General features: G+C 42.4%; 1 protein-coding gene across 1 annotated transcript in view; it reads left to right on the top strand.

The window, feature by feature from the left end:
* Positions 1-709: 709 nt before the first annotated feature.
* The window catches only part of LOC140998583 (band 4.1-like protein 1), an 84,935-nt gene continuing 67,032 nt past the window's right edge, over positions 710-18,612 (top strand). The window contains exon 1 of the mRNA XM_073468908.1: positions 710-853. The gene's annotated coding sequence lies outside the window, so the exon portion shown is untranslated. The remainder of the gene's footprint in view (positions 854-18,612) is intronic.

The raw sequence follows: 18,612 nt of genomic DNA, 5'->3' as shown, positions 1-18,612 counted from the left end.
CCTCAGCAGTGGTTAATTATATCAAACTCAGCTTGCCTTTCAAAATAATACCTTGTTAATTTACCAGGCACAGTGGGGGAACTGATACCCATTACACGAGTTCCCATTAATATTTGTTTACTAGTGAGGGCGCGCTGCCCTTTGTGCTGACAAATTCCATCACCTCTGTATGCAAAGGTGACGGAGTTAAGGGTGTGTGTTGTCAGCAGTGGACTAAGTGATGAAATCAGAGGGGTTGTGCCATCCTGACGACACTGCGAGAAATAACAGCAGCTCCTCTGATATAGCGCTGGGGCTTTAAATATTTCAGTAAAAGCCAGAGAGGGGATCTGAAGAGAAACATCTCCACATGAGAACCAACAATCCAAATACGTTTTAATGGTGCGCCTCTCTCATACTGTTGCCTCTCTCGTTACAAAATCCCTGACACGTACATGAAAGCAGCTGCTGTGGAAACAACATGTCACCTTGTTGGCGTGTTTATTGAGATTTGACTACTTGTTGACAGAGAGGGGTATTTTTTGCAGGAATGACACAAGCGTTGTTTGGTTTTACGCATTCCGCCTCAACACACAGGCTGACTGTGTGCGTGCGTCTCTCTCTCTCTCTCTCTCTCTCTCTCTGTGTGTGTGTGTCTTCCTCCCTCCTGCCTCCCTGCATCTGACAGTGTCCCTCCCTCTTTCTCTCTCCTCCTCCTCCTTCTCTCATTAGGGCTTTTCACCGGCAAAACACCGACACACTCCCTTTCCCTAAACCCGGGGAATAAACACGGAGCGGCGGCAGGAGCAGGATTGACCTCCCCCCCGGTGCGCACCATCTATGGTCCTCCTCTGGATGTCTGTCTGACAGGAGGGTATGTTGAAATATTCATATTTTTTGCCCTGCCGGGTTGCTCATGTCGTTAAGAGCCCGGGCTCGGTTGTGTCAAACGATTTGTTGAATGTCGGGCTTTAACGTTTGCGACATCTTCCTCCTTTTTTAAAAATGTATTTTTACGCGTAATTCGTCAGTGACTGCGGTGTTTTATTATATTCTCTTTGTGTTTTTGGCTGCTGCGGTGAAATTGCTTTTATTGAAAGCTGCAGCTGTTACAAGGACCATCATTTCATAACGCGCATGGACTTTGCCCACTTGCTTGCCGTCCTCCTCCTCCGCCAGGGGATGGATATTACTGTACAGTGGGAATGAGGCAGGAGCAAGTTGTAGCGTCGTTTTGTGCCCACTGGCCCAGTCAGTGTTGACATCCACCCTGCAGACCTGCAGCCAGGCAGTCAGACCCCCCCTCTGCCCGGACAGCCACTCCACACATGATGTTCCAGCAGGTCCTCACTCTCATTTAGGATTTTGTTCGTGCCCCTTCAAAGTTGCGCCTGGCTTCACAGATCAGCTGTTTGTGTGCTTGTGTTAGTTTGTGTCTCAGCCTGTCAGGGCGAACAGGATCTGCAATTGGCTTCGTCAGTGTATTCTCCAACACACCCATCACTAATTATTATGCAACAACCTCACTGACAGATGCACATTCACACTGAGGAGTGTTTTGCCATTGTCAGGCTCTCATCACCGCCCTCTGGTTTGCCCACACAGAGTGGTTGAGACTGCTTTTTAAACATAACTTAAATGAATTTGGAGTTGACAGATCTCGTCCCTTTTTGTCTCTCACAGTATGATAATATGTGGAAATGTTGTAAAATAGAGACTGCAGCTGAATGCTGTGGAGACCTCAGAGGGGAAGCAAGCTCAGGCAAGTCCATGTATGGAAATGGGCTCACCTTTGCCCCCACTGGCTTTCACTGGTTTTGTGGATTACGTACAGTACTGAAGAGGAATGTTTCAGCGCTGCACGGGCTGACTTCACCTTCAGGATGCTCTGCTTGGACTTTTATAGTTCTGCTGGAGCCCGGCCGATACTCGATTTTTGGGGCCGATGCCAATATCCCATATCAATATATATCAGGCCATACACACACATTTATTGCAAAGATCCCTCTAATGTGGTTATCAAACAGTTCTGACAAAGACATGTAATGGAGGCAAGATATTCAACAGTTTAACAATAAACTCGATCGTCCAAAAGGAATTTAGTGCACTGAAACAGTACGCTTGACTTGGAATCTATTGATAATAAATGACCCCAGCCATATTTTTCTGTATTTTATTCTCAAAATGTGTTTTTTATTTCGGGGCATAACGGACAACATATACGCTGATAGTGATACATCTGTGATAGGCCAACAATGGCTCATAATAAAGGCCAACTGATATATCAGCAGATCTGTAATGATCTTTGCTTTTTTCCCTTCCTTCAGTTCTCTTGCATGAAAAAGGTCTTGAAAGTTGAAAAGATCAAAGTCCGCACCAATGGGAGCTCCTTTCTCCAACAGGAAACACTGCTCCTGAAACGCCTCGTCAGTAGTCTGGCCTTTAATTCCGTGACTTTGTGACATCACACTACATCACTGTGTTACACATGTGCATAATTTCTGCCTACGGGCTAGTTTGGCACGTAAGAATGAATTCAGCACAGCTGTTCTGTTGTTAGTTGTGCTTGCTCAGGTGTGTGGGAGCTGACCAATAAGAGGAGACTGGGCATTTGGGTAAAAAAAATCCACATCATGCATCCCTAATATTTCTTATTGTGTTGACTTGCCACGTCCTTGCATTTGTGCAAGTCACACCGAGTGCTGCTCAGTTCCTCTGCAGTGCTGTGGCCTGCTCCCTGTTGCTGTACAGGTGGGCCTGTGATACTTGGTCACACTCTTCTTTCAGGCCACACACACTGTCAGCCTCAGCTAGCAGACCTGCTGTCACACAGCACCCGTGTTGTTAGCATCGGACACACTCCTGTGCCTGCTGTGTCAGTCTGCCAGCCAGCCTCCCTCTGAGCACCTGATGCTTTTTCTGCTCCCCTAACTGCCAGGGAGTCATTACCTCACCTCAGCCCCGGCGTCAGTTTCTCCACTGTGATCATACCGAGTTTATACACATCCAAGTGAATCGAACTCAAATATTCTGCATGGCTTTTAATTTTAGTGTGTATGTCCACAATGTCTCGCTACTACTGTCGTGTGTAGATGCCGGTGTTGTTCGTGAGTTCAGATGCCTGAGGGTGCTGCTGGGATTTCACAGCCCAGCATGCTGCCTGCCACCATTTGCAATTCAAATGAGCACGTATGAGGCATCTAGTGAGGCCGAAGCAGCCCTCTTCTCCTCTGTGTCTCATTAAAGACATTCATCCCTCGCACTTGCAAGTTAACTCTGCCATTTCTTATTCACTTCTCCATTGGAACAAGTGAGCAGGTAATGTCTCCTCTGTATAAGAATATTTTCAGGTGGCCATTTTACTGGAGTCATAGTGTATTTTGTATATACTGAAGCTCCTGGCACTGGCATGGAGTGCTGTATGACTGTGTGTGGTCACCTTCATGTTACCAATGATGGCGCCAAGGCATACAACAGGTCATATGTGTGACTGTGTGTGTGTGTGAGTGCTGTGCTGTGCTGTGCTTGATTGTCATTGCTGTTGGCCCGGCTGAACGTTCTTTGACCCGCCGCCATGTTTTCATAGTTTGGTGAGTGTGGTCACATCTCTTCCTGCCTGCTGAACAACAGTGACCAATCACACTGAGACACATACACATGCATTTGTACTTTTATACTTGTGAGTCCCATTACTGAAATCATCATAGTTACTAACCCTAACTGCATCTACTACAGCCAGCCTGACCCCGATGCTTACCCCAAACTTAACTTAAATCCAGTTGTAATCTCTCGGACTGTGAGTATATCCACCCCGTTCTGATACTATTTTTATTTATGGTAATAACCATCCATTGTGCATTCTGTCATTGCCTCGCTCTAAAGTTATTTTCACTGATAATGGCGGAGTCCGCCTTTCCTGCGCAGCATTCAGATTGCATACCCAGGCACAGGGGGATTCACAGGAAACAATGCATGCATGTGCAAGACTTGATACACGACCAAAGCTGGTGCATGCACATGTTTTGAGAAACAACATTTGATCGTGAATCTATTTGGCATAATGAACCACATAGTCAAACCCCTTCTTTAGTCTTCTTTATCTAAAAAATGCCCCACAATAAACCCTCTCAGCCTGTGTTTTCCCCCCTGGTGGTAGATACACATACACGTAAAACTTTTGAAAGGAACTTGTTTTGTGAAAACACTTCAGCTGTTACCACCAGTAAACACAGGGCCTGCCAAAGTGCCACTCCACTGATTAGGAATATTTACTCTGACTCTAGAAAGCTTCTCCAGAGCCACAGGAGACAGTACACAGCCGAGTGGTTAACTGAACTTTATGTGTAAAAATAAGTGGAGGGCAGGGTCAACTTGGTGAAGAAAACTTTTAGACCTTAAGCAATACCTTGGGTAGTTTACTGTTAGTAACTGGTTGTTACTGGTTGTACTGTACATTTATTTTGAGCAATCTCTGGCACAAGATGTTCCTTCAGGGTTAATAAAGTCCTGTCTTATCTTATCTTATCTTATCTTATCTTGAAGGTGCAATCTGTAAGAATTGACCACCTGTCAAATTCATTCAAAAAACCAATAACTGCTAACTGCTGCTAACTGTAGCTGCCGTTAGCTAGTTAGCTCAGTTAGCCATGTGTTGTGTTGGATCTCTGGGAGGGGTAGGTTTTGAAGGCCAGGACTGGGTGGACCCAGCAGGGAATGCTGACAGGATGCGGGGCTGGAATAGGCACCAGAGCCTGGGTGAGTGGGCAACGGGCTCAACAGCCTCTGAAGAAAAAAAAAGGCACCAGACAGGACAGACGGAAAGTATTATTATGAGACAGGCCATGGCTAGCTGGTTAGCATGCTAACTTCAGTAGACACAATATATAGACAATGTTTTTTGCTTCACATTCTGTTGATAATTTTAGTTATTTTTTAAGTGTTTTAAATAATAATTCTCACATATTGCATATTCAAATGTAGAATTCCCTTTTCAACTAAACACTTAAAACTTTCCATATGCAAATAAACACATTGTTTACACACCATGCACCACCTGATACCTGACAACTGTGTTATTGATTGTTAGCTGATAAAGCTGTAATAGCAGCAGTACGGTGGTACAGTTCACTGCAGCTTTGTACTTGTTTACCCGATATGCACAATCTTTGACCCAGATCTCTGTTTTACATGCTCTTTTATAAGCTTTGTTTGGAAAAGCCAAAAGAGGATAACACAACATTAGCGGAGCTGAATCCACCAACAGTAATCACAGTGGCTCTGTGTTTTTGTTTTATGGGAATTGAATTAAGCCCCACCAGGATGCTGCCTCCTCTGCAGTCCTGTCTAAATCTTGTTACAGTGCAGACTTGGACATCATATTGTTTCACTGGGTTATCTGTAATGGTGTGTCCAGGGTTTCCAGCTACACTGTCCGCAGTTATTTACAGTGGCCAAATCCCTCTTTTTCCTTCTATCCAGGGTCTCTCCCCGAGCCAGTCGCAGTCCTGTTGTTGTCTGTCTGATCAGGGCTTTATTTTTAGCTTCGCTTTTTACTCACACAGCTATGGGCGATTTATTGCCTTCCTCAGATTGCATCATTCTGTCTGTGCTCGGATGTGAGAAGAGAGAAAGAGAAGCTATTTCATGCCGTATGACAGCTTTATTTCTCCATTCTATTTCCCACCTTCAGTCATATAGCTCCTCACAGTTGATGGGAAGCATCACTTTGTCCTTCTGAAGGGGAGGCGGCGAGCTCTACCCCGAGCAGCGGCAGCAGCTCAGCTTGCCTCAGCCTGATGATTACAGTGAGTCAGCAGGTTCTCCATTTTTTTTCCTTTTTCCCCTTCCTTTGCATACCTACGCCTTGTCTCCCTTGCTCCCTCTCGACTCCCCCTTTCTCTGAACAAATCCCCTGCCTCTCAAGGATGAGACTCATCATGTTGTTGTCTGGCTTTGATCTGGTGCAACCATACCCATAATGCTGCTCATCTTTGCTTCCCCACAGTAAAGCACAATTCATATTTCAGGCAGTGCTGCTTCATGTAGGAAAAGGGAACAGTTGCCACTTTTTTTCAGGCTGTTTATTTTGCCTTCATTGTGGTCTGCAGTGAAAGTATTTTTCTCCAGCTTTTTTGGTCTCTTCCAACAAACCGAGCCAGCAGTCATTGTTTTCTTTTGGCCACTTTACACTTGGCAATCATTAATTAGAGCATTTGCATTCAACAGTTGTGAAGGAAGGCTAATTCCATTGTTGATCTGTGTTCATTCCCCTGATGTGTTACTTTCGCATGCTCTATAAAAAAAAAGAATTGAGAGAAAAGAGTTCGTACCAAGGTCGAGCTTAGTGCAAACTATTTATAAAGACATAAAACAAGACCTAAGAGGCGGATTAGGAATTATTAGAGTTGGAGAAAAGCAATATACTGCTTACTGTTTCTGCTAGTGAGGAAAATTCAGAGTTGATTTGCACACATGATGAAGTTGCATGTTGTATCGTTATCCTGATATGAGTCTACATTTCATCTCGGTCTTGGGTATCATTACATTGTGATAAGGCATACTGTAAGTGTTGTCTTCTCCTGGTTATACATTCAAGATTCATTTGTCATTATGCAATACAAAATCGTTTAATGAAATTTTTGCTGTACTTCCCTATCTACATACACACATAAAACAAAAACTGTACGGACAGAAAAAAAAGATTATTAACGGTGGAGTGTTGATGATGAGTTCAGGAGCCTCACAGCCTGAGGACAGAAGCTGCTCTGTAGTCTGGTGATATTGCAGCGAATAGTCCTGTATCTTTTGCCAGACGGCAGCAGGGTGACCAAATATTACAGTAAAGTGATGTACTTTTCTGAACTTACCAGACTGTATGTCTTTACCCACATAGTCATCATATCCACATTACTGATGATTACTTCTCAAAAATGTATTTTGTTTATATTTTGTGTATCATTATTCATCCCTACAGTACCGTCACAATTTCGAGGTGTTTGGTCGAAGATATTGTGATATTTTATTTTGTTGCCTAGTCCTTTTGAGATGACTTCAAAATATCATGTGTCAGGATATAGCCTGAAAATACCACTATATGGCCCAGCCTTAGGTGCAGGTAGTACAGTGAAGCTGCTCAGGCCGGCTCTGAGGACCATGGTCCCATGATAACTGTACTGTGATTGAAAATGGCTGCTGCTGCTGTGTGTTCAACAAGATATGCAGCTCCACTGAGGCAGGTGGGTACACTCTGACCTCTGGATTATATTTCACTGGTAATTAGACTAAAATATGATTGCGCACAAATGCTCAGTCAAGCACGTGGGTGTAGTTTGCAGCAGACTGTGGCTGGCTGTCGGCTTGTTGGAGAGCACCCGCTACTTCTTCATGAGAAATGTGTTTGCCGAGGGTCGTATTGGCTTTGTTTGTTGCAGTGGTCTGTGGAGGAGTGGATACACACACTGCTCCCAGTCCCTTTGGGCCTGACGTGTGGCTTCTAAACTGGTCAGACAGGTTGGAAGGCAGATCCAGGCACAGCCGCAGTCATTACTCAACTCTTTGTTACACTCACACTTGGTGTGTGTGTTTTACTTCTCTCACTTATAATCTGCGGGCGCACGTGACACATGCCTTGTGTGTGTTTTGTGCGCGGTTCAGAAGATTTGGTTTGTTGCAGCGACTTGCTTGTTGCTGTGTGTTGAAGAATCAACTGTACTGTACACACACCAACACGCACACAGGCAATCTGGACTACGTGGCAAAGACATACAAGTTGTGTACTCCCTCACTCTTCTATCAGATCCCCACCAACACTTCATATTATCAGATCATTTAGGAAATTTTCTACAGATCTTCTGTACACTGTTTTTGCCAGTTAGCTCCATTGAAAGCATATAAAATGAGGCGTTAGCAGTTCTTCCTTGCAATGTATGCATGGATGTCCAGATGACTGCCACTGCAATACTATATTTTAAAACCCTAAAAAATATGAGGAAGTTCTGCAGTTACATCTTTTTTCTATGACTTCTAAGCAGATTTATGGACTCTCCCTTCACGGGGGGCATTCCTCACAGTTTGAAAACCTCTGCTGGAGCCCGATATCAAAGCACACCATGTGTCAGACTATTGGACATGTCCTACTGTTTCTTACAGGCAGTCCCAGGCTTCCATTTATTTAATACGGGTGGAAATAATCAACTTGTTCAGACGATTATAGGGCTGCACCTTATGACTATCATTATCAATGAATCTGCACATTATTTCTGCACTTGATTATTTGAGCACTTGATCATTTGGTTACAGTGTGTGCACGTGGAATAATGGACTGATTAGAACAGTGGACTCTTTCCGTGGTGGGTTCATGTGTGGCACGGAGGTTCTGACATGACAGATTTGAGAGTTAAAGCTGGGGAAGGTAAAACTGTAGAAACCAGCAGCTGCAAGCTGCTTTTGAAAGTATCCAACTGAAAACATCTCACCTCCTCCCTCCAGGCCTACCTTTAAAGCAGCTCCTTCGAAACACATGAACGCACACTGCCTGACCCTTAACAGACTGGCCTGTAGCTCTCACTGGCTAGCTGGGAGATGCGTGTTAGCGGTTAGTTTGCTAGGTTCACAAGCTCTCTTACATACCTCAGTCCGAAAAGGCTACCCGGTGTGACAGTTGCTTCTTACTACTGCCGTAGCTGTGTGCTTTGTGCTAACGTTTTAGCTAGGTGCTGAACAGCAGGGACAGTGGCTGTGTGCTGTCATCGCCAAACATATCCATATCCAACTACCTCATGTCTCACTCACATGTAGGGTTGCTAATAGCTTTAGCAATATGGCCGCCTAGCCTGGTGGAAGACATGCGCAGTAGGTGCATGGGTAGAGCACTGGTACATAGGCAGGTACAGAGGTAGACAGCCAGGTTGCCTGTCCTCTCTTTCCATATTGGCTGAGTGAGACAATTGGATGGGTTTATTAGAGGCCTGCAACAGCCACAGATACTGGATTTTTTCTTTTTTTTCACAGAGCATTTAAATTATTGATGACTGATCGGATGCTAAGAGATGTTCAAAAAAATATAACAGTATAACCTAACAATAGCTTCAATAGCTTTATCTTCGTTTTTTATTATCCAAAGAAATTGCTTGGTAGTTTAATTAGAGTTCAATTCATTCGGGATTTGGCCTTCGGTCCAGCACTTGCCACCATGAATACACACTTACAATTGTGTTTTCAAGCAACCGTAACAGAGCAGAGAAATACGTTTTCACTGTGATGGATTGCCTCTCTCAAGCAACTGTCAAAGAAAAGCACATTTTTATACAGAAAAATTGAATCCAAAATAAAACCGAAAAATACTGACAATACAATTGAAAGCATCGTGAGTGATGTGAAGTTCGCATGTACTTGTTTGATCCTCGAGTTTGATCCTTTTACTCATAAGAATTAGTTCCTCTTTTAGGTAATTTAGCACCCACAGTGTATCCATCACAGCTGAATCAGCCGCATGCTCCTTTGTTCCTCTTCACTGCCTTGTTCCTCAGTGTGCCAATAAACGTCCTCTCACCTCATTAATAAGGTTGTTGATTTATAATCAGAGCAGGCGCTCTCATCTGCAGCGAGCTTCTCTGTGAAATCATACACTGATTCCGCTGCAGCAACATTAGGTGGACAGTGATTCAATATTAAACCCAGCATGCAATTTACAATAAAGTACAACGACAAAGTCAGAGGTGGTTTGTAGAGGAAATGTTGTTTTTGGGTGGTCCGCCTCTGCCTGAAACTGCTGTGTGCTTGTTGTTTGATCACTCATGTGATGATGTGTTATCGCACCCTGCACGACACTCTCACTTCTCCTCCCCACCTGCGCTCGTGAGTTGTAAGGCCACTCCTCAGCAGCGGGAGCCACTCGTTGTTTTGGCATCAGCAGCTCCCTCTGTGATTGTCAGCTGTTTTCTTCAACTGCTGGCTTTTCTCTAATTGTTGCACGGTTTTTAGAGCTGCTGCTGGCCGGCGTAAAAATGTTTCACTCTGCACGTACTGATCATTCATGGATTCTCTGTCATGCATCGATCTTTTTTCTCTTTTGTTTTTATGTTGGCGGCGATAATGAGAGGCTCCTTTATAATTCATGCCATGATTGATGTCCCTGTGGTAGCAGTTTTCATGCTGCAATCTCACCAGACCCTCTCACGCCAACAGCACGTAGCTCTGCCAAACACTCCAGTCCACAGATTAAGATGCTCGGTGTTGGCTTTCAGCTGCCATTTAGCAAACCACACGCTGTTGTCCACATAGTATACTAGCGCTTGGCAAGTGAGTGATCGTGTACAGGAAAAGTTTAGCCTACAAGACAACTCTAAAATATTCTTGAGCGGTATTGACATGCCGTTCAGCCTTAGTCTCTCAGTGCCTGTCCCTGTCTATACTTAAACAAATAGCACTGAGCTCCTTGTTCAGCATCTTTTCAAATCCTCTGACACTGACACCAATAACACAGAGAGCTCCTGTAGCTTCCTTTCAGCCTCAGCACTGATCCTAATAAGGAGATGAATGGTTCTATACAAACAGTAGAGTGAAGCTTGGGACTGGATGTATGCCCACCTCCTCTCTCTCTCTCTCTCTCTGTCTCTTTCTCTGTGCTGATGATGAAATGGCTGTTTCAGGCCGCTATGATCTGCCTCTGCTCCTCTGGTGACCTGGTCAGGTGCCGACAGAGAGGACAGCTCCCACAGCTCCTGGACTGGGCGAAGCTGATAGTTTGTTTAAAGTGGAAGCCTAACAGACACACAAGCTTGGTGTGTTTCAGAAAAAAAGTCCCCAGAGGTGACCTTATCGTGATGCCACCACTGCAGGTTAATGCCGTGACGATACTGGAAATTCTGACCTTGAAAGATATTGATATTTGAAACCATTTTCAATACAACAAAGCTATAACATGACAATGAGATACAACTTTTCTGTTCCTGGGTAATAGCAGAAAGTCTGTAGTAAACATTAAATATAACATTTTTTGGGAGGATCAGGCCTTCAGCATTAGTATGTGTGTCAACTCTCGGTTGGAGAGAAGAGAAGAGAAAGAGCAGCTGTGTCTGGTGTATCAGTAAAAATCATTTCAAATATTCAGAATTGATCACAATGTATTGATATTTTTGACAACACTACTGCAGGTGAATAGTTAGTGACAGTAATTACAATATAATCCTCATATTCAGCCTCACATTGACTAACAGATCTATCAGTCTAACACTTGATGACTACAGTATCTTTTCTGATGCTGTAACATGCTTCAGTAAAGCTTGTGAAAAACAGGACACACAAAAGGTATAATGTGTCACAAGAGAGCATTATAATGAAGTACTGTAGTGCTGCAGAGATGCCCTGACTGTGTCATATGTAAGAGAACACGTTTGTTTTGCCACAGTTACATCATCATGATTTAAGATTGTTTTTTGGATTCAGAAATAATCATTCCCACTAATCATGAATCATATCGACATTGAAATATCCTTCAAAATAACCGCAGTGTGACTTTTTTTACTATATCGTGCAGCACTAGTTCTGCTGCACGCTTGGAAGGGTGAGACAAGAGATATTCAGTTGGCTGCAATCTACAACCCCACCCCGAACACAACTAAATCCTACACAGTGGATTTTTTAATCAGCAAAGAGAAGTATATATAACACAAGACACATGATAAAGAACAGATTTTTTTTACTTCATTGCATCTTTCAAGCTCCAAATGGTGTAACAGTACTCTCTCTGCTCGCCAAAAGAACACACAGTTTGCATTAAATGTGGACAATTTATTGGATAGGGCTGCTCTGTGTGCCACAAGTGGAATACAGATAATGTGTCTATGGAATGTGGGGCTCTGTGCAACAGTGGTGGCCATAATGGGCAATGACTGTCACACTTGAAGGAAGGCAAGACTGTAAAAAATGAGTTTTTTTTCCTGAACTCTGCTTTAACACTGGCAAATAATCAGCAGAGCACTTTCAAACCCACAGTGTCAGTTTGCTGCGAAGTATTGCTTCTGTCCTCAAGTATATTTCAGGGCTATAATGTGAACCGCCATTAGGTTAGTAATGGAAAAGGCTCCATTAGAGATTGCCCAACAGTCTGAATGCGTTTGTGTCATTTAGAAACAAAACAGATTTGTTGATTTCATGGATGATGCCACATTTCAGCTCATTTCAGAAACAAAATCACAGTAAGGGACGCAAATAATTTATTTTAGCTCATAAGTAGTGTCCACATAAACTGAGCAAGGAAATAGCATCAAACTTTTTCAGTTTTTTGTTGTGGTTAGCAGGTGTTTTATTGCGACCTTGTACGTGCTTGACAATACACAACAAGATGAGAGGAGACTTGTGTTAGAAATACTTTCTGCGGAGGAATATGAAAATCAGAATTCTTCAATATTTTTATTGTCTTCCCTCTTATTTATTTCTCTCAGCAGAGAGTGGGAAGCTCTCACCGTAAAGTGGTTTGCATTTGCTCATGTTGCATAACAGATAGAAAAAATGTGGGAGTGAAATGGTGCACTGTCACAGCATCACCGGGATTATATATATTTCTGTTGTTCCTTGGTTGCAGGATGTTTTTAATGCCCACTTTAATTGCTTTAATTGTTCAAAAAGAGAATGAATGTGGTGGATATTTTACCCCCAAAACAGAGGAACTCTCCCCCAGCCCAGGGCTTAAACAGAATAAAACTCAAGCAGGATTGGTGTATAAAAACCTAAGTTAAGTGTTTAATTTAATTTGGCAGCATCAGATTATCAGTATCTTAACAAAAGCAGTCCCGGCCAGTGTTTTTTGGTGTGTATTGTGTGTGTTTGAGTTTGGATTAGTCAGTGCTTCTGGTCACTTATTGCTTAGCCTGAAAGCAAACATGATTCTCTACACCTGAGTCATTGCTGCTGCACATCATTAATCAAGACTTTTACTTTACCTGTAAACAGCGTTTTTGACACCGCACTTATTTTAGCCTTTGGCAGTCTGGCAGTTTCACTGATTATTTTCATGGCCTGACTGACCTGGACAAGCTTTTCCATGAGCAGCCAGCCAAAATCTTGGCAGAGACGTCTTAGTCGCCCCAAACTCTGGATTGACATTGAAAGCTGAAGGGCAGCCAAGGAGTTTCACTGGAACACTGCAGGTATAAGAACTGTCCTTTCAGAAAGTATTTGTGCTATCAACCCTTTTTATATGCATGGAAATTTAGCTGGCAAACTAGCCCCACTAACTGATGAGCTCAATGTGCCCAACTAATAACAGTAGTAGTGGATGGTAACACTCATCAGTTAACATTCCCTTTAGCCAGTTTTCACATGAAATTTGTTTAAAATTGATTTGGATGGGAACTGACAAGTTAGATTAGGAAGGTCAATACCACTCTCATTTTTGTGGGCTAAACATGAAACTAAAGCCAGGAGCTAGTTAGCTTAGTGCAAGGACTGGAAATAGAGGGAATTAGCTTATGTTTTACCCTTTGGTTTTTGATTATTAATGAAACAAGATTGAACATACTGTTTAGTTAGCGTTGGTAGTGCTGGTAGGTGGATTTTGTTACCTTTGGACAGAGCCAGGCTAGCTTTTTACCTCTGTTTCAGTCTTTGTGCTAAGCTAAGCTAACCGTATGATGATGAAACAAAGCATTTCTTATCACTCATCTAGCATATCAAAGCAAACTGAATAACGGTTTAGAGCAACAGCTGATAAATGTGTTAGCACACAGTTGCTTATTTACACATTCAGAAAATTAGTAGTAACATTAGCATTTATTCATGTTTCCCCTGGCTTACAGTCTTTGTGCTCAGCTAAGCTAACTGGCTGCTAGCTGTAGCCTTACTGTAGAGCCATGAGAGTTTTAGGCTACTGATCCTCTCATATTTCTCATATGTCATATTTCTCAACATGTGGAACTATCATTACCCTTTAATAATGTTTTATGAACACATTAACAGGTTGCACATCACTGTCAGCCACTTCTGTGTTGTCACTGAAACGATGGTGGTGAATGTGACAGATGTGTTTATGGAATGTTTCTGAAGCTGTAAGTGGATAAATGTTTATTCCTGCAAAATCTGGATCTCGTCAGTAATCTGCAGACTCCTCCAGCCGCCTCCACAGAGCCTCAGCCAAGATGAGGCTGCATGCTGCCATTAGAATTTTCAAATAGATAAACAAACAGAGCAAATTAGATAACTCAAACACTGTCTCGATGACACGTTTGACATTTCTCTGGGATCGATCCGCCCTCCCCGCAGCTCCAGCCCCACGAACACAATCAAAAATGTACATGGATGGGTGACGCAGGGCAGGATCGTCATCGCTCACTTCTCCACGTTGCTTTTTGTCATCACTTAATCCCGTAACACTCTGAAAAACACATTAATAATTCAGATTTATTACATTCTTGCTTTAATATTTTATGTTTGGGGGACCATTTATCTCTTATTAAAGAAATCCTTCTTGGTTTGAAGTGCTCATATTTAACTTCTTCATCAAGAAAAATGTACTATGAATGATGCGGGGTAGCGCACAGAGATGGATTTCATCAGGAAGTCCCACTTCTCATGGATCAATGTTTATGTAACCCTCATTCATATTCACATCATATCGTCGAACTGGACTGTAGACTGGAAATAGACACACTACTCCAGAGAGTGTGAGCAGACTAGTAACAGAACATTCAGTCCAACCACTATTACCTTGTATTGTGTGCCTGCCTTTAACTCCCACAAACCTTCCCATGTCGTACTCTGTGGTATAGCTTGCTGCCTCTGGCTGCTCATGACAGATTCACAACAGAGAATTTTCTTACTGAGACTAGTTGTTTCTTTTAGTTTACTATCCTCAGAGAGGTAATTTGTGTTATTGCACACAGTACAGGTGAGCAGATACAGAGACACGTCACCACAACTGCACGTAACAATTCAAGTCAGGGCAACTCAAGAGTAATACATGAACATGGCCAGTGCATTCTTACACAGTATTGCACTTCACCATAAGTCTACAACACCCTTCATTCTGTCATAGCCGTGGGAATAAATTAAGGATTTACACAGCAGGTGGCCAAACGGTAGTTAAAATTCTACTGCTAACCTGTCAGCCATCATAGTCAGCCTGGTCAGGTAAAGGTGCTACAAGTCTGCTGCAACCCTAAAACGTTTCCACAGCTCTTCACAATGTTCCCTCGGGGGACTTACGCAATTACTTGGTGGCACCATGTCATTGGTGGCCTCCCGCTGCTCTAGTTCTCTCTCTCGATTCCTTCCTTTTCACTAGAGTTTGTTTGGTTCCTGTGGTTGGTGATGTGATGTTTAAAAAAAACACATTTTATCACTCTTCTAGCGTAACAAAAGCAAACTTATTAACAGTGTACTTGAACCTACATTAACTGATAAACATTCTGCAAATTGGGAGTGGCATTAGCATTCATGATGACTCATATTTGTATCCAGCTAACAAATATCAGAACATTCACCCTCTCTTTGTTCTTTCTTGCTTTTTATCAGCTAGTTCTCAACTTTGTTTGGTCTGCTCTTTGGTGCTAGGCAGGTAGTTCCCGACGGGTTTATCAGAGTTATTTTCACTCAAGCAGCTGCCTGCCGGAATGATGTTGATGAGAGCAGTGAGACCGAATCACTACAGTAAAGTTTTGGGATGTACAAACTAAACAATAAGTTTAAGGATGCTGAGGGGAACTGCAGAGTTATGGTATTTATTAATTAGTCTCAAAACCCGCACACTTAAAATGCGGTCGCATGCATGTGATTCCAGCACACAGAACAGTATCTGAGAGTGGAAAAACATCCTCACAACAAAGCATTTCTGGAATAGACAGTGGCTGATGTCTTCCCTCCAATGACCGCATTTGTGCAGTGGGAGCAAAAATGCTTTCTAGCGTTGATGGTTTTCCGCTTGCGGATACTGTCTATTGAAAATCCTCTGTGTACGTCACTATGACCGTGCCCTTTTAACATTACATCATTTGATCCAACGTTAATGGAAAAGTATTGATTACAGAAGCTTTAACTGAATGCATCTTGCATGACATGAGCTATCAGCTGAGGCTGTTCTAGTACACACAAGGTAGCAAAGGCAAATGGTGGTGCTACTGGACTGATGCCCTCCCTGTAGCCTTTGGCTGGTTTCAGGGTTGCAACAGTATGAGATGTTCATCATCTCAAACCAAACAGGAAATATCATGGTTTCACGGTGTCTACTATTATAATAATTATCATCAGTTACAGTGACCTTAATGGAATGAAGACATTTATTTTTTTGTTGAACCAATGTTTAGAAAATATGTCTTGACAGACATGAAACTTCATTTAAACAATATATATATTTATTTAAATAACACTAATACAGTAGAATTCCATACCGTAGGTAATAAATGTAGATGATATCATAATTGTCAATTTTCATACCATTGTATACTTTGAAAACAGTATATTGCTGCAACCCTAGCTGTTTTTTTTTACAACTGCCAGATAGACCCAGATGGCAAGAAACTGTCATTTGTTTTTTTCTGTTGCTGAACAGCAGCCAATGAAATGGCTGCAGTCCGATCTGGATGGGCCAGGTGACACTTCACTTGCATCAGTGCAGCCTGTGTGTCCACAGGACTGTAGACTGCTTCCTGTTGGAATATTGAAGCTGAATTAGCCCAGCAGGGCATCCACATCTCTGTGTTTGATCACGTACATCATTTATTCCTTTATCATTGCTCGTCATGCCCACATTAATAATTCATGCTTATTATACTTTCATATTTTTCATATTTCATGGTTTGGGGTGATTAGCCATTTCTCACCAACTCCTGTCCAGTTTGGGTTTGTTGTGTTTGTATGAATATTTAATGGCTGCAGATGGAAAGTACATGGCTTCAGCACATTAAATGTTGTCATTCATATGATTGGTGAACGAGGGGAACGGCAGAACTCTATTAGTTCTGATTTGTTCTGTTTTTGCCTTTGAGCAGTGTTCAGTGCAGAATTAAGGGCAGACCATTCATCTAATTCATATAATTATATCTGTGAATTTCTTGCTTCAGAAGTTTTGCAGGAAGTCTGTGTGTGTGTGTGTGTGTGTGTGTGCGCGGCTGCAAGTATGTGCCTTCGAAGATATTGTTCCCTGAAAGTGTTTTTCTATCAATTTGTGGAGAAGTGAAACAGCCTCACTTTCAGATTGATAACCATGCAAATTAAAGAATATATTTGGATTTTAAATTAATTTCCTGAAACCTAAGTGTGAGTGATGGAGAGCGCTAGCTTTTCAATTCTGTTAATAATTCATGTGTAAAACAGAAAATATGAGTTGGAGTTACAAGGTTTCCACATGGCAGCAGTACTAGAACTACAATGAGTCAGAATATTTTGCATCTCACGCCCTAAAATCCTTCAAATTAATTTCATCTCTTCAACACCTTATAGCCATAATTCTGTCTGACAACTCTGCCAGATTTTTGAAGGAAGTAAAAATTGAAATTGACAGAAACTGTACTTGACAGACCCTGACAGACTGCGATTTTCCCTAACGCTCTACAATATGTACATTGTCTTGCACACTTTTAAGCATTAGACCCATTAGCGTAAAGTGTGAGAGGAGACTGACAGTAAGACAATAGTGTCTCAACATAGAGGAGTTAGGGCTGTACATTTTTCTAATTAAGTTATTTTAAGTTATTAAATGTATTATGTTTTTAAATGTTTGCTGTGGTAACTTTTTATAAATGCTACAGTTAGGGCTGCACAACATGTAAAACGTCAAATGTTACATCTTGTAAATCAAGAAGTTACAAGGAAGTTTCTGTCATAAAGCTGCTTTGAGTGAAGTCTAACAAGTTCTGCCGAATACATTGTTTGTAGCTGCATTTAGTGACGCGTAGAGGCATGTTATAGTTTGATGCCCTTATTGGCCGATGAACTTAATTTGTCTGTCTGCCAAAACAGTTACAAACCACTGTGAACAATGAATTTGTTTTATGATACTACTCCGTGGTTCAGGTTTGGATAGGCTTAGGCACCAAAACAACTTGGTTGACTACTTTGTTGAGGTTAGGGGAACTTCCTTGTCATGGTTACAATAATAAACACTTAAAGTTCCCACGGCTAGTGGAGTGCCATTTGCTTTTGCATAGTTTCCTGTAACAACAGGCGGCTGCAGAGGGACTTCCCACATATTAATCGGCTTTTACAGTAGCCAGTAGCCCTGAATGTTACGCCCTCCCCACCATGGAGCTAGTAGTCAGTAAACTCTGTCCGGATTGGCAGCTCCCAGTGAACACGGAGACCAATTTGATGACAGGGAACACAGTACAGAGATGATTTTCTTGCCGGGTTTGGCTCCTGACACCCTGGGGCTGAGTTAGCAAATAGGACCGCTAGCTGCACAGCTAACTACCTAATGGTAGTCTAATGAAGTCTAATGTGTTTTTTTTATTGACCATGATGTCCGTCTTACATAGACTACGTACCGTCACCTGACTTAATCCTTTGCTCCTGTCGTAACTCCTATAGCCGTTAGAGGGTGTGGTCACTTGAACATAAAAGTCATGTTGGGGCACTTGCGAAAGACGGATTCTGTTGTTTTGTGGGAGGAGAGTCTCGAATAGACAGCACCAAAAATTGTGT

Source organism: Pagrus major, chromosome 6, assembly GCF_040436345.1.
Source record: "Pagrus major chromosome 6, Pma_NU_1.0".
Classification (NCBI taxonomy): Eukaryota; Metazoa; Chordata; class Actinopteri; order Spariformes; family Sparidae; genus Pagrus; species Pagrus major.
The sequence above is the reverse complement of the archived record's forward strand: the minus strand, read 5'-3'. Positions and strand labels throughout refer to the sequence as shown.